Source organism: Pelodiscus sinensis, chromosome 30 (assembly GCF_052426305.1).
Source record: "Pelodiscus sinensis isolate ZL-2025 chromosome 30, ASM5242630v1, whole genome shotgun sequence".
Classification (NCBI taxonomy): domain Eukaryota; kingdom Metazoa; phylum Chordata; order Testudines; family Trionychidae; genus Pelodiscus; species Pelodiscus sinensis.
Window position 1 is genome coordinate 5,244,035 of NC_143081.1, and position 14,302 is coordinate 5,258,336.

General features: G+C 57.7%; 2 protein-coding genes and 1 non-coding gene across 3 annotated transcripts in view; 1 reads left to right on the forward strand and 2 right to left on the reverse strand.

Annotated features, from left to right (window-relative positions):
• LOC149521034 (leukocyte immunoglobulin-like receptor subfamily A member 3) overlaps positions 1-14,302 on the forward strand; it is a 1,043,054-nt gene that overhangs the window by 189,857 nt on the left and 838,895 nt on the right. The gene's annotated exons all lie outside the window — the stretch shown is intronic.
• LOC149521036 (Fc receptor-like protein 5) overlaps positions 1-14,302 on the reverse strand; it is a 238,989-nt gene that overhangs the window by 160,494 nt on the left and 64,193 nt on the right. The gene's annotated exons all lie outside the window — the stretch shown is intronic.
• On the reverse strand, positions 3,318-3,481 carry LOC149521043 (U1 spliceosomal RNA). The gene has a single exon (XR_016348137.1). It is a non-coding gene; the product is annotated as a U1 spliceosomal RNA (small nuclear RNA).

Consider the following 14,302-nt stretch of genomic DNA (forward strand, 5'->3'; position numbering starts at 1 on the left):
GCATCAGCGTAGTACGTGCTGCTCCCAGCACCGCTGCTGATACCGGCCGCCCACTCCAGCCCCTTCCCGGGAGCCTGCCGGACCCAGTGCATCCAGTAATCGCTGAAGGTGAAGCCGGAGGCTTTGCAGGAGAGGCACAACGAGTCTCCGGGCTTCTTCACATCGCTTCCGGAGTACACCATCTGCACCTGGGACCGGGCACCTGCGGATAAAGTCAGGTTATAAATACCGTATAGATGCAGCGATCACACAATATCCTTCTAACTCTGTGAATTTTCATAGAAAAAATACCTTCCAAAGCTGCTAGAGCGAAACTGACAAGGAGTAAGAATCTCATTCTCCTGGTGCCGGAGGAGAAAGTTCTCAGGGGACTGGCTGGTGACTGCACAGAGCCAGGGGCTGCCGATTGCGTTTCCGGGTGCAGCCTGGGCAGAGGGAGGGACAGATTTAAGCAGGACACTGGCTTCCTCATTTGCATACCTCGCCTGATAAGAGACACACGCTGCTCTTGCCAGGGATCTGACTGACTCGCCCCAGGGCTTCAGGTGCAGGAGTCAGACTGTCCGGGCCTGGGTGTCTGTGCAGCGCCGGGACTCTCCTCACACCTCTAGGCCGCTTGGAGGAAGAAGCAGCTCCCTGCAGTCACTGTGTTTCCTACGCAGGGCCTGAGGGGCTGGGTGTTGTCAGGAGATCTGGGGCGGGGATCACTTGGCTCTGAAGTCCCATGCGCAGAGCGGCCCCGCACGGACCGTGGGGAGGGGCCGTGTCCCAGGCACCCGGACTCTTTCAGCTTCCTGTAAAATAGTGGATCAACTTCAAGACTTGGTCTATGGAGGTGACTGTCCCGGAACCCCGCCCCCCCCCCCCAGCCCCGGGCTGGGCACCCGCCTGGGATGCACAAAATCCCCCTGCGGCCCCGTCTCTGGCTGGGGAGGGGAGAGAGACCGGACCGAGAATTCGGGGCTGTAAGTCCCTTTGGGAGCCCGGCGTTCCAATAAGGGGTTTGAGCAAGTGCAGCCTCTCCCCATCCCTGCTGCCTGCTTCCCCCCACCTGTCAGAGAGCGCGATTAGGGCGCAGGGGCTTCCCCCTCCCTGGCAGAACCCCCCGGCAGAGCGGATCGGGAGGTTGCTTATTCTCCGTCCTCACCCCAGTCCCTCCCCCTTCAGACATGAGCCGGGCCCTTGACTCGCTGAGTGGCTGACCCGCCTCTGTATCATACAAGATCCAGCAGCCGGGGACAGATGCGACGGGAGAGCGAGTCCAGACTCTTCCCCTTTGACAGGGACTGTTTTCAGCAAGGAAAGAAACTTTGCACTGGCACTAGCCTGGCACTTTACCACACGTGTTCCGGTTGCTGTGACTGGCCGTACCGTACAGTGGTGTCTACACGTCCCGCCCGTACAGACAGAGCCACAGGTCCCAGTCTGGACAGACAGAGGGGAGAGAGAACGGAAATGACTTTCCACAGTTCCCCACAGGTCATGGCAGGAAAGGACGCAGGTGCCTGATACCCCGTGCAGCGCTCTGTCCAGACAGCACTCCGCTTGGCTTGGGTCTGTCAATCCAGCTTCTCTCCTGCCCTTGTTTTCGGCTTTGGGTTCGCATTGATTTGTACAGCGCGCACGGCCGAATGGGAACTCGCTGCTCGGAAGCCGCTTCCCCTGTTTGTGCCGGGCCCTGCTGCGCTCTGTGTCACTGTGTCTCCCGGAGCAGTAATAGGTGGCGGTGTCCGCAGCTGTCAGCGAGCGGAGCTGCAGCGAGAACTGGTTCTTGGCGGAGTCCGCGCTGAGCTTTCCGCGGCTCTGGAAAGCCGGGCTGTAGTAGGTGCGCCAGCTGGAACTGCTCCAGTAGATCTGTCCCACCCATTCCAGCCCTTTCCCGGGAGCCTGCCGGACCCACTCCCACCATTTACTCGTGACAGAGTCACCGCTGATGGTGCAGCTCAGGGTGAGGGTCTCTCCGGGCTTCACAGCCCCCGGACCGGACTCAACCAGCTGCACTTGAGAGAGGACACCTGGGGCAAGAGAAACCAGAAAACTGAAGAAATGAGCCAGAGCATGAGTCGCTGCACCTGTCCCCAGTTCCACCGCTCTACAGCGGACACTCACAGCGGGGGGGCGGCGAGCAGGGCCAGGAAAAGCCGCAGAGGTTCCATTCTGGGTCTCTGGCACTGAGGGAAACTCCCCAGCGGGCAGGGCCGGGCAGGGCTGTTTCTGGGCGGAGTCTGAGGCTCCTAGAACCAGGGGCTGGTATTTCACCCGGCAGCCCCGGGCAGGGATTTGCATGCGGGTTCCACAAGCCGGGTATAAGGGTGAGCGCTCAGCACGTGGCGATGTCCCCTGGGGGCAGTTGCTCCCTTTATATCGCAGAGAGGCCGGACACTTAGCTCAGCTCAGCTGTAATGACACGAGGTGGCTGAGGGGAGGGGACAGGCGCCGAGCACAGGGCACTGGGCTGGGGTAGGGATGGGACCGGAGGGATCCCCCTAGCCAGGAAGGCTACCGGTTAGGTGGCAGAGAGACACGTCCCTTCATACCGCAGGGTGGGATCCAACCCCATTGAAACACGGGACGTACCCGCCCCTGGAGCGGGGGCAGCTACAGGATCTACTGGGCAAAGAAACTAAAATCCGGATTCGGGGTCGCTCCCACGGAGATTCTCCTGGGACCGTGGGGTGAGGAAGCAGCCCTGGCTGTAGGGACGGGGAAGGCTGGTGTTAGGCACCAGAGCCTGGCCCTGCCTTGCTGGGCATGAGGCGAAGAAGCAAGTTCTGGGGCTTGTGTGAACAGGCCGGTGTCATGGGTCCTGTTTTCTAGACCTTTAGTAATCCGTGTTGCTCTTTTCTGGACTTTTTTCTATTTGTTCACAGCGTTCCTGACATGTAAATGTTTGCGTTACTCGGGGGTGGCCAACCTCCAAGCCAGGCCCAGAGCTGAGTGGGGGTGGGGAGCTTGCAGCTTGGACCAGAACTTCCCAGAGGGTAGAAGAAACACGTGGTTTCGGTCAGACCATTGTCCTACAGACAAGAGAGATACTACGGAACAGAAACAAGCAACGAGCCCAACCCAGCAGGGAAATAAACTGATGATGCTTAACAGGGATGAGAAACTGAACCTCGAGTGCAAGTTTCAAAGCGGAAAGAAAACAACCCCGAGCATCAAACACCGCCCCGCTTTACACATTCCCACAGGGTTAGCTCTTGGGGAAATCTATGTCGCAGTATTTATCTACATGTGTGCAGAATAAATAAGAATCGTTCCTCTCGGTTTAATACTGTATTCTCGGCACAAGATGATCTTTCTTTCAACAACAACACCAGAGAAAAGCGCGCACGCAATCCCCCACTATCACAAATTGTGCAGTCGAGTTTCCCCTATTGGAGAAAATCACAAAGATGAGCGCACCCGTAGTACAATAGACGGGCCCCACCCTGGGTAAACCACCTTTCTGAGCGTGGTATTTTCTCTGCCAGGTAAGTATAAACTCTTGTCTCAGAGCCCCCGCCAAGCCTCAAGAGCCCCGAACTCTCACATCACGGTGGCTCCCACTTCCACCTCCAAACAACTCCGCCAGCACCGCTTTCCGCTGCTGCCAGCTGCCCCACCCCTGTCCCCAGACCCCACCCAGAGCCCCGCTTGCAAATTAGGGCCCCGCTCGTCAGCCTGCTCCCACTCCCACAGTGCTCCGCTCGCGCACACATTTGCATACGTGCTCACGCGGCTCCGCCCCTCCGGATGGGCCACGCCCCTGAGTGCCCTTGGTCCACACTCTCCAGTCCAGCCAGACCCGGCTCTTCAGCCGCTCAGCGCCCGATAGACAGACCCAAGGACCTTCTCTCACGTGCTGCCCGAGGGGCGGGGGGTTAAGGGAAAGTAGCAGGGCGGGGGACAAAGGTGCACTTGGCCGGTGTGGTCCTGTCCCCTCTCCCGAACGAGTCACCAGGGGAGCAGATGGAGCCGGGGGGGGTGTTGTTCTGCTGCTCCCGCTGCAGCTAGTGAGTGTTGGTGGCGGGGGGGCGGGGGGCGAGGGCTGCTGCGGGTGCCTTGTGGGTGGCCCCCACATATCGGCCCCTACATACCAGCCTCCCCAGCCCCAGAGAGTGTCTTTAGCACCCGGCTATGGGGTGAGTCGCTCTCTGGCCCAGCATGTATGGCAGCCAGGCATCGGGGATTTCCGGGTCTACAGGCTGCAGGTTTGAGGCTGCTGTAACCGCGCTCGGGGGCATGAGTTGGTGGGTTTGTATCTGCTGCCTTCAGACAGCGATTGTCTGCCCTAGTAGCGGGACCGGCCCTGGGACAGACCCACATTTCCTGCCGCTTTGCCCTGCCACATCCAGTTTCTCCGGCAGCCGCGATGGCTCCGATCCCCTCCAGCTGGAGCCGACTGTGACGTAATCTGAAAAGTGATTTAGGCACTTAGGGCTCTAAACCCATTTAGCTGTCTCTGATTCTATGTCACTGGAGGGTAATTTCCCGGGTTCACAGGGGCAACCACTGGCCCCCGTGAGTGAGGAATTAGCAGGAGCCCTAGGAGGTGACCAGTGGAACAGGTTACCTCCCTGTCCCATCAGCTACTCTGCTGGCCAGTGGTACTGACAGCAGTCAGTGGGGGTCACCTACAGCCCCTGCCTAGCAACCAGCAAGGTACCAGGTCACAGGTAGCTTGTGAGGGAATCCCCTCCCAGCCTTTGAGCAGCCCCGTGCAGATGTTCCCTGAGACAAGACAGAGAGATACCGAGCACAAGACCCGTAGGCTGGCAGATGGGAACTCTGCACCAAGAGAGCAAAAGGCCTTAAGAAAAGCCTCGTCTGGCCCCAGATGGGTTTCTGGGCCTTTTCCTTCTCCGTATTTCCTTCTGAGTCTTGCGACGAGAAACTGCCGGGATCTTTTGCCAACATTTGCATTGCTGGGCACGTGCAGAACTGCCTGATTCCTCAAGAGGTGGAGGAAATGGTGGGAAGAGCAGACACGTTTCCCCAGGCATCACTGGGAGCTGTGTCCCCCCCTCGACCTCACCTGGCAGCTTAGCCCTGGTGCCGCTCTCTGGGACTTTTCTCTCAAACGTTCCATGTGCTGCCATTGACCATCCAAAGGGAGGCGAGAGGAGAGTAACTCCCCATCGCTGCCCGACCTGCAGAGGTTGCGCTCTCATGGTCTCTGGGCGCTGACAGCCCCGGGGAGTCACAGAGGCGTGTGGCTCTGCTCCCCTGCCTCAGCACTTGCAGTCAGAGCCCTGCCTTGCCCATGCCAGTCCCAGCAGCCCCTTCACCAGCTCCGGGCTTGTGGGTTCAGTTTTTTTCCAGTGCTCCTCTCCAATCAGCATTTTCCTCAACAAGCCATTTCTTGGGTGGCCAGTGGAGGCCTCTTCTCTTCCCCACCTGGGACCGGGCCCCTGGGAACACAGACAAGTTCTCAATATTGGTCTCCACGCGAGGGGAATTTAACTCGCCTCCGCCGTTAGTCAGAGGAAGAAAATACCTTCCCAAGCCGCTACAGCGACACACAGAAGGATCAAAAATTTCATGTTTCCTGGTGCTCTCCTGGAAAGTTCTCCGGGGGCTTCGGGTGCTCCCTGGGCAGAGCGAGGGGCAGCTTTAAAGAAGACGCTGACTCCCTCATTTGCATACCCCGCCTTGTGTGACGTAGTGGGGGTACTTGCTGGGCTGTGGTGACCCCTGCTGTCTGGAGCAAGACCCAGCAGGGAAAACCTCACTATGCAGAGGTAAGGCCAAACTTGTTGAACCAGTGGCCAGACACCCCCCATGGAGAGGAACAAAGGAAGGTGGAATGCTGCCCTGACTGGGGGGCAGGGCTGGAAGGGAATTTAGTTAGTTACTGTGGGAGAGCATGGAGGAGAGCCTAGGAGAAGGGGCTGGAGTTTAGGGGCCCAGTCTCCCCCATCTCAAGGGGGCTTGAGGCATCCTAGCCCAGCTCTGTGACCAGACTACATCTGTGCTGTGCTGTATCCTGGAGAGGCAATAAACTTCCTCTATTCCACCGGCTGGTGCAGTCTGTTTGTGCCATTTCGGGGTGCAGGAGACGGGGAACCCCCAACGCGCCGTCACACCTTGTAAGAGCGCCGCCGTGCTGTGCCAGTGATTGGCTTGACCCGCCCCAGGGCTCCGGATGCGGGAGTCAGACTGGTCCGTCCCGGGTGTCTGTGCAGCGCCGGGCACAGGGCGCCGGGATCTTTCGGGGACTTTCGGCGCCCAAGGGGAATGAACCCTGCACTGACCGTGTTTCCTTTCACAGGAATTCAGAAACTGGGCTGTTGTCACGTGATGTGGGAGACAATGGTGGGCTCCGAAAGCCCTTTTGGCAGAGCATCGATCTATGTACGGGCAGGGGGCTCTTCTCTGGGCGAGTCTGTCCCTTAATAGTAACAGCGCCGCCTGCTGATGAACACGCCACTCTTTCCCTGCTGGAGATTTTACTAGATACCGGGCAGGGAGCCACAGGCTGACTGCCCTAGCCAGGGTGTCTGTGCAGCCCCAGGCACAGCTGCTGGGATCCCCCTCAAGAGCTCCCTGCAGTGACTGAGTCTCCTACACAGGGACTGAGAGGCTGGTGACTCTCAGAAGATGAGGAGAGGATTCCAGCTTTGCACAGGCTGGCAAAGATGCTCCCAGGCGAACGGGCCGGCACCTGCCCCGGGTCCTGCCCGCGACCGGCTCTTCACATCCCCGGAATCTGCCCCTGCCTGTTAGAGCGATTTTCATTCGGGGCCGGGGTATGATTCCTGCGGCCGCGGGGACAGGCCGGAATGGGTGCAGGGAAACTGGGCGGCCTCTGGGGGAGTGTCAGTAATTTCTCTGGGGATGTTTGTCCTGTTCTAGCCACTGCGCCTCTCTGGGCGGGGATTGGCGGGCTCCATTTGGCCTTCTCATTCTGGCCTCGCTTCGCGGTTTATCAGCCGCTTCCCCATTTTGCGCCAGGTCCTGCGTTGCTCTGTGTCGCTGTGTGGCTCCCTGGAGCAGTAATAGGTGGCGGTGTCTGCAGCTGTCAGCGCGCGGAGCTGCAGCGAGACCTGGTTCCTGGCGGTGTCCCCAGAGATGGTGACTCGGTCTTGGAAAGGCGGAGCATAGTTTGTGTTCCCGTTTGGGTACAGCAACCCCATCCACTCCAGCCACTTCCCCGGGGGCTGCCGGATCCAGTGCCAAACCAAATTCTGAGCAGAGATGGAGACGCCGGAGACAGCGCAGCTCAGGGTGAGGGTCTCCCCGGGCTTCACCGCTCCTGGGCCGGACTGGACCAGCTGCACCTGGGAGAAGACACCTGGAGAAAACAAAGCAGAGCAAAGAGACTTAAAAGCCGAAAAAAATCTGGTTCTCCCCCAATTCCCCCCACGTGCTCCAAGGACACTCACAGCGGGGGGCGGCGAGCAGGGCGAGGAAAAGCAGCAGAGGTTCCATTCTCGGTCCCAGGCACTGAGGGAAACTCCCCAGCGGGCAGGGCCGGGCAGGTCTGTGTCTGGGCAGAGACTGAGGGTCCTAGAATCAGGAGCTGGTATTTAACAGGAACCCCCGGGCAGAGATTTGCATGCGGGTTCCCCAGAGAAGCTACAAGGGATGCCAGGGGCTGAGCGTTCAGTTCAGGAAGAGGTCCCCTTTAGACAGGGGTCTCCTTTACACCCCATAGAGAGCGAGCACTCGGCTCGCTGGTTAGCCGGGCGCCCTAGCACAAAGGGCAGGACTGGCAAGGGCAGGTTCCAAATTACTCCTCACTTCCTGTATCCGCATTAGTGAGCGTGAGCGCCCAAATCCCCTAGGCGCTGGTTAGTCCCAGCGTTAGTGAGTTTGGGCCTTGATGGTTTCCTGTGCCGATAATGAGGGTAAAACCCTGCAACTTGGGGTGAGTCGCTTCCACTCTCCGGTGCCAGCGCGAAGGGAAGAACCGGGACAGGGAGGGGCTGGGCCCAGCAGCCAGTGAAATCCTGCGAGATTCCAGTTCCTAAAGGTCGCGGGCTTCTTCATCACCCCCGCCTTTATCCAGCGAGTCCATCTAATGAGTGTGGCAAACGGCGTCAGAGCCGGTGTCCGGGAATGTGGAACGTGAAGACAGAGCGAGATTCTGGCAGAGCAGGGCCCAAGGCAACCGCCTTCCTCGCCTTGCCCTAAGGCCGGGCCTGGCCTCACCCGCCTGTACCAATAGACGCCGGGAGAATTGAGCGGAGCGCGGTCATGCCGCGCACTAATCACACGAATGAAATTCGGGTCCCGATCCCGGCAGACACTGAAGCACGTGGACATGGGTCTGAGCTCGGAGGGAACTGGGGAACTCAAATAGGAAGATGCCTCATATCATGAAATCCAAACGTCGCAAAAACGGATGAAACTGACGGAACAGAACTAGTGACTCCTCCCCTCCTCCTCCCCGGGTGAAATGGGCCCGAGCGCAGCGGCTGCCAAACCCTCCGAGGGGCCCTGGGCGCTGCCCTTGTGCTGACGGGGAAGGGGGCGGAGCGGTTGGACCCTCCCTGGGACAATCCAGCCCTGGGCGCTGGGGCGGGAATTCCCGGAGCCTGGGCCCAGGGTCAGTCTGCGGGAAGAAACGCTCCGTGCTCCCACGTGACACTTTGCTGCCCCCTTGTGGCTCTGCCCCTTTGAGCGTGGGAACCATTTCGCGCCCTTTATCCTTAAGGTTCATGTAACTTGGCCGTTTCTTTTAGCCTGTGAGGTTTGTTTATTTGTGGTTTGAAGACAGTTTCCAGGTCTGTCCCTGCACCGCACAAACCGCATCTGTCTTCCCGCTCGGCATGGGGGAGAAGGGCTATTGAGGACACTAAAGAGTGAATCCGTGACGTCAGACTTTTCCCATCCTGACTGTCCTTCGGTCTCTGGTCCCCTTGGCAGGGCTGTTTTGCGCGCGTCTCTGCTGCCCCCGTGCGGCAAACTCCGGAAGTTCGGTAGCTCTGGTTTGGGGACGCAGCCACAGAGGTTGGTGTCACTGTATGTCTGGCACAGAAATGCAGGGCAGTGTCCTCCGGCTTCAGGCCGGTCATTTGCAGGTGCAGCAGGTTGTTGGGATTGTCCCTGGAGATGCTGAACAAACGTGGAATATCACTGGCTCCATCCACCGTAATTAACCCCAAGTCCCCATCCTGGGTGCCAGGAAAGGGCACAAATGTTTCCGACAGCACTGACGTTAGGGGTAGTTTTTTAAACAAACATCCCGGATGCGGTGGACTGCTAGCCATTGTGCCCTGCAGTCACGGATTCGAATCCCAATCTCTTTGGACAGTGTGACGGCGCGTTGGGGGGTCCCCCGTCTCCTGCACCCCGAAATGGCACAAACAGACTGCACCAGCCAGTGGAATAGAGGAAGTTTATTGCCTCTCCAGAATACAGCACAGCACAGATGTAATCTGGTCACAGAGCTGGGCTAGGATGCCTCAGGCCCCCTTGAGATGGGGGAGACTGGGCCCCTAAACTCCAGCCCCTTTTCCTAGGCTGTCTCCTCCATGGTTCCAGCCAGCAACTCACTAACACTCTTCCAGCCCTGCCCCCCAGCCAGGGTAGAATTCCACCTTCCGTTGTTCCTCTCCATGGGGGGTGTCTGGCCATTCTGGTTTGCATAGTGACTCATCCTGTTTTGCTGGGTCGTGGTACCCACGGCCAGTGGGGGTTACCCCAGAGCCAGCAGCATAGAAACCAGCCAGGTACCCCCACTACGTCACAGACAGTTTTCTCCCCTGCTTCCCCTAGAGCTCAGGTCAGTGACCGTCCCCGTCTGTGTTGCTGCTTCCTGCACCGAAGCGTTGTGAAAGCTACACAGAGTCTCCTTCTTGTGTACGCACGTGACACGGGATTCTCAGTCAGTCCCCAAGAGGGGAAACCTTCAGAAGGAGACTGATTGCATGTGGCAAACTACAGAGGTTTCAGAGACTGGCACCTGGCCTCTGCCAGGGACTCTCTGGGTTTTGTCTACACTGACGTTTGACGCCGCTGCTGTAGCTCTGCGTGTGTCCCCGGGCTTCAGGCCGGTCAGTTGCAAGTTCAGCAGGTTGCTGGGATTCTTCCCGTAGATAGTGAATCGGCCTTGTACAGCCTGAAAATACCACTGGCTCGATCCATCCGCATTAATCGCAGCCACCCACTCCAGCCCCTTCCCGGGAGCCTGGCGGATCCAGTGCATATACAAGCTGCTGACGGTGAAGCCGGAGGCTTTGCAGGAGACACTCAGAGAGTCTCCGGGCTTCTTCACATCCCCTCCGGACTCCACCAGCACCTGGACCCCGGCACCTGGGAGCAAAGATGCAATACGAACATTAGCATCGTAGATTAGCAAAACAAAATCTCCGTCCGCTTCTACAATGTGTGTAGCTAGAAAATACCTGACAAAGCTGCAACGAGGAAAATTAAATCGACCCCAAATTTCATGTTCCCCGTTGCTGGGGGGCAGAATTGACTGGAGACTGCACAGACATCGAGGCTGCGGGGTGTCTCTCCGGGTGCAGTCTAGGGGGAGAGAGAGAGAGACCAATTTAAGCAGGTACCGGTCACGGCCATTTGCATATTCCCCTTTTTATCACAGACACAAACGCCTTCCCTGAACGAGCCGAGTCACTGCCGTGGAGTCTCCGGCAGAAGGAGTCTCCTTCCCCTTCCCGGTGTGTTTGTGCAGCTCCTGGCTCACCGCGGGGGCAGGGGGTGTCCCGATGGGCTCTCACAGCACTGGGGAGAGAAGAAGAAATGACGTCACTTCGCTCGTCATTCACGTCTAGGGGTTGCCAGGGAATGGGCTGTGGTGAAGGGAAATACTTCACTGGCGTTAGTGGGCTTCGGGGCCTTTGCGGTGCAAGGGGAAAACCTTCTTATAAGTCACAGGGAGATCTGCCCTGAGGTGTCTGTCATGGGCCTGCCCACGTGGGTGACCCAACAGCAGGGGCACGATTTATTAATTGTATTATTTATTTATTGTTCTTAGAAATCTCTGCTAGGATCCTCTAACGCTGCAGCACCACACGGGTCACGCCGACACCGCTGGGGAAGAAGCAGCAAGATGGGACTCGGGAAACGTGGATGAGGATCCTGCCTTTCCCCTGGCTGCTTAGCGACTGCGGGAAAGTCCCGTTCGCTCCCTGTGAAACCGGGCACAATAGCACCGACCGCTCCTTAGAAAGAGCTTCCGAGACCGATGGGAAGCAGTTACCGCGGCTGTTAACAACAGACACGTGTGCGGAGTTTGTCCAGGGACACACGGGTGAGGTAAATACCTCACTGTCGCTTGTAACTTGCTGCAGACAAGCGGTAGGGAAATACTGGCCCGCGGGCCGGATTCACTCTGCCAGAGTCATCTCCTTGCCTCCCCCCAGCTCCTGTTGGCTGAGAGGAGAGCGAGGGGATTGGTAGGGGGGGCTACAAATGCCAGGCCAATGGCTGAGGGTCTGACTTGCACAGCTTCTACTTTTAGCAAATTCAGAGGAAAGTTCGTGTCCCCCCGTCCTCGAGGTGGGTACCTCGGAGGATATTTAATACCCCCCCCCCCCCCCCGTCCCTTGTGCCAGGGAAGGAGTTGGTGTTGGTTCCCATAGCCGTTAGCGTATTGGTTACAGCACCTGCCTAGGAAATGATACGGGCAGATCATCCCTCCTGTGACGTAGTGGGGGTACTTGCTGGGCTGTGGTGACCTCTGCTGTCTGGAGCAAGACCCAGCAGGGAAAACCTCATTATGCAAAGGTGACTCCACACCAGTTGAACCAGCCAACCCCCCATGGGGAGAAACAAAGGGAGCTGGACTGCTGCCCTGGCTGGGGGCAGGGCTTGGAGAGGGGGAGTTAGTTCCTGGCTGGAAAGCAGGGAAGAAGGAACTGGGGAGGGGGCTGGGATTCCCCCATCCCCAGGGGGCACTGAGGCCTCTTAGCCCCAGTTCCTGTAACCAGATTACATCTGTGCTATGCTGTATCCTGGAGGAGCAATAAACCACCCTCAATTCTACTGGCTGGTGGAGTCTGTTTGTGCCATTTCGGGGTGCAGGAGACGGGGGACCCCCAACGCGCCGTCACACCTCCTTAGCCTGGTGTGGGAGCAGGGATTTGAGACCCACCATTCCCTGTCAAAGGGAGAGTGAAGGGGGCGCAGACACCCCCTCCTCTTTGAGCCTTAATGAGTATTCATTGATTCCCTGAGGAACAGCCCCCACGGGAGATATTGAAAGATCCCTCCCCAAAACCTCCCATCGCCTCCTACTCAGGGCATTTCCTCCTGGGTGTTTTTCTGCTGTCACAGGTGACTCTCCCAGAAGCCTGATTCATATTTCGAAAAGTGACTTAGCGCTGCAGCCAAAAACATCTAATTCCCAGGAGGCCCAAGTGAGTTGGGGCCGATGACGTTTCGGGAGAAATTGTCTCGGACTCTTTACCTGGGCAAATGCTCTTGGGACTGGTGCCACAGGACGACTCCTTGATTTGAAAGGCTCCAGTGCTGGCAGGACACCTGGGTTCACTCACTGGGGTTTGTGAAGGGCTGTAGCTGCGGTGTGTGTCACTGTGTCCCAAACACAGTAATACGTGGCGGTGTCATCGGCTCGCAGGCTGCCTAACTGCAGCCAGGGCGTGCTCATGGAGGTGTCCCTAGTGAGGGTGAATCGCCCCTGGAAGGCCGGAGCGTAGTCAGTGGCACCACTGCCAGGATAGATCCGTCCGACCCACTCCAGGCCCTTCCCGGGAGCCCGCCGTGCCCAGTTAATGTAATTGCTGGTAAAGGTGTAGCCGGAGGTTTTACATGTGAGCTTCACGGACTCTCCGGGCTTCTTGATTTCGGCCCCAGACTGGGCCAGCTGGATCTGGGAGCTGGCACCTGTCAATAAAAAACGCAATAAAAATGCCGTTAATTCCATTATATTCCTCCTCTTCCCAGCCTTATCCGAGTCCTTGTCTTGCCCTATGCAGGGCAGTCTCTGATCGGCCTTTTTGTAAGAACGACTCTGTCCACACCATATTCCTATTCAGTGGGAAAGTGAAGTTACACCCTTTTGCAAAGGAAACTGGGGCATGAACTGGGCTGGAGGGTTTTCTGTGTACAGGATTCCTGGCACAAAATAATGAAAATTTGGCATTAAAATAGACGACTGGGCTTTGAAATTGCATCCTACGCGATGTTCTCAGAGCTGGGATTTAGAATCCAGAGTTCCTGACCCATCTCCTACGTCTTCCCTTCAAACCGTCTTTCCTCTCCCAGCCCAGCTGTGCCCAGCAGACACCTGCATCCACCCCCTTACCTGAGACAGCCGCCAGAACGAAACAGATCCCCAGACCGATCATTGTCATTCTCCTCTCCCACCCCGTGTGCTGAAAGCAGGAAACCCGCCTCCTGTTGACTAGGCCCCTTGGCTGTTCTTTATCAGGCACTTTTCCTACTTCATTTGCATGTGGGTGTGACTACTTCGTTTGACTAGACCTCGCCTTTGTCCGCCTGTTCAAATAAATGGCCTCAGAGTTTGGAGGGACTCAGCCAGGCAGGACGACATCAGTGGAATTTGGGCCCCGATCTAGGACAACACTGAAGCTACTTTGACCTCAGCTGGGCATCCGTGTGAGCTAAGGGACAAGTGGTGAAGCTGAATGTTGAGGTGTCCTGTGTCGGGCTCTCACAATGTCACTCTCAATGGGTGTGAAACTGACATAACACCGAATCCAGGAATGTGCATCCAGGAACACACGGGTACTCTCCAATGGGGAAATCTGCCTGGGAGCGGTCATGAGCCCTCAACCCCCAGTACCCAGCTGTGACGTAGTGGGGGTACTTGCTAGGCTGTGGTGACCTCTGCTGTCTGGAGCAAGACCCAGCAGGGAAAACCGTATTATGCAAAGGTGACTCCATACCGGTTGAACCAGCCAACCCCCCATGGGGAGAAACAAAGGAGGTGGAATGGTGCCCTGGCTGGGGGCAGGGCTTGGAGAGGGGGAGTTAGTTCCTGTCGGGAAAGCAGGGAAGAAGGAACTGGGGAGGGGACTGGGATCCCCCCAACTCAAAGGGGGCACTGAGGCCTCTTAGCCCCAGTTCCTGTAACCAGATTACATCTGTGCTGTGCTGTATCCTGGAGGAGCAATAAACCACCCTCAATTCCACTGGCTGGTGAAATCTGTTCGTGCCATTTCGGGGGGCAGGAGACGGGGGACCCCCAACGTGCCGTCACACCAGCTTAGTCTCTTCTCTTCATGTTTCCTCAGCTAAAACTGATTCTTTCCCAAACCACACCCTTCCTTTGTTCAAACTCCTTCCCTCTCCGGTGAGAAGCGGTTGGACCACGGACTATGTGACAGTGCATGTGAGGGGAGAATTGACCTTCCAAAGCCGTTGG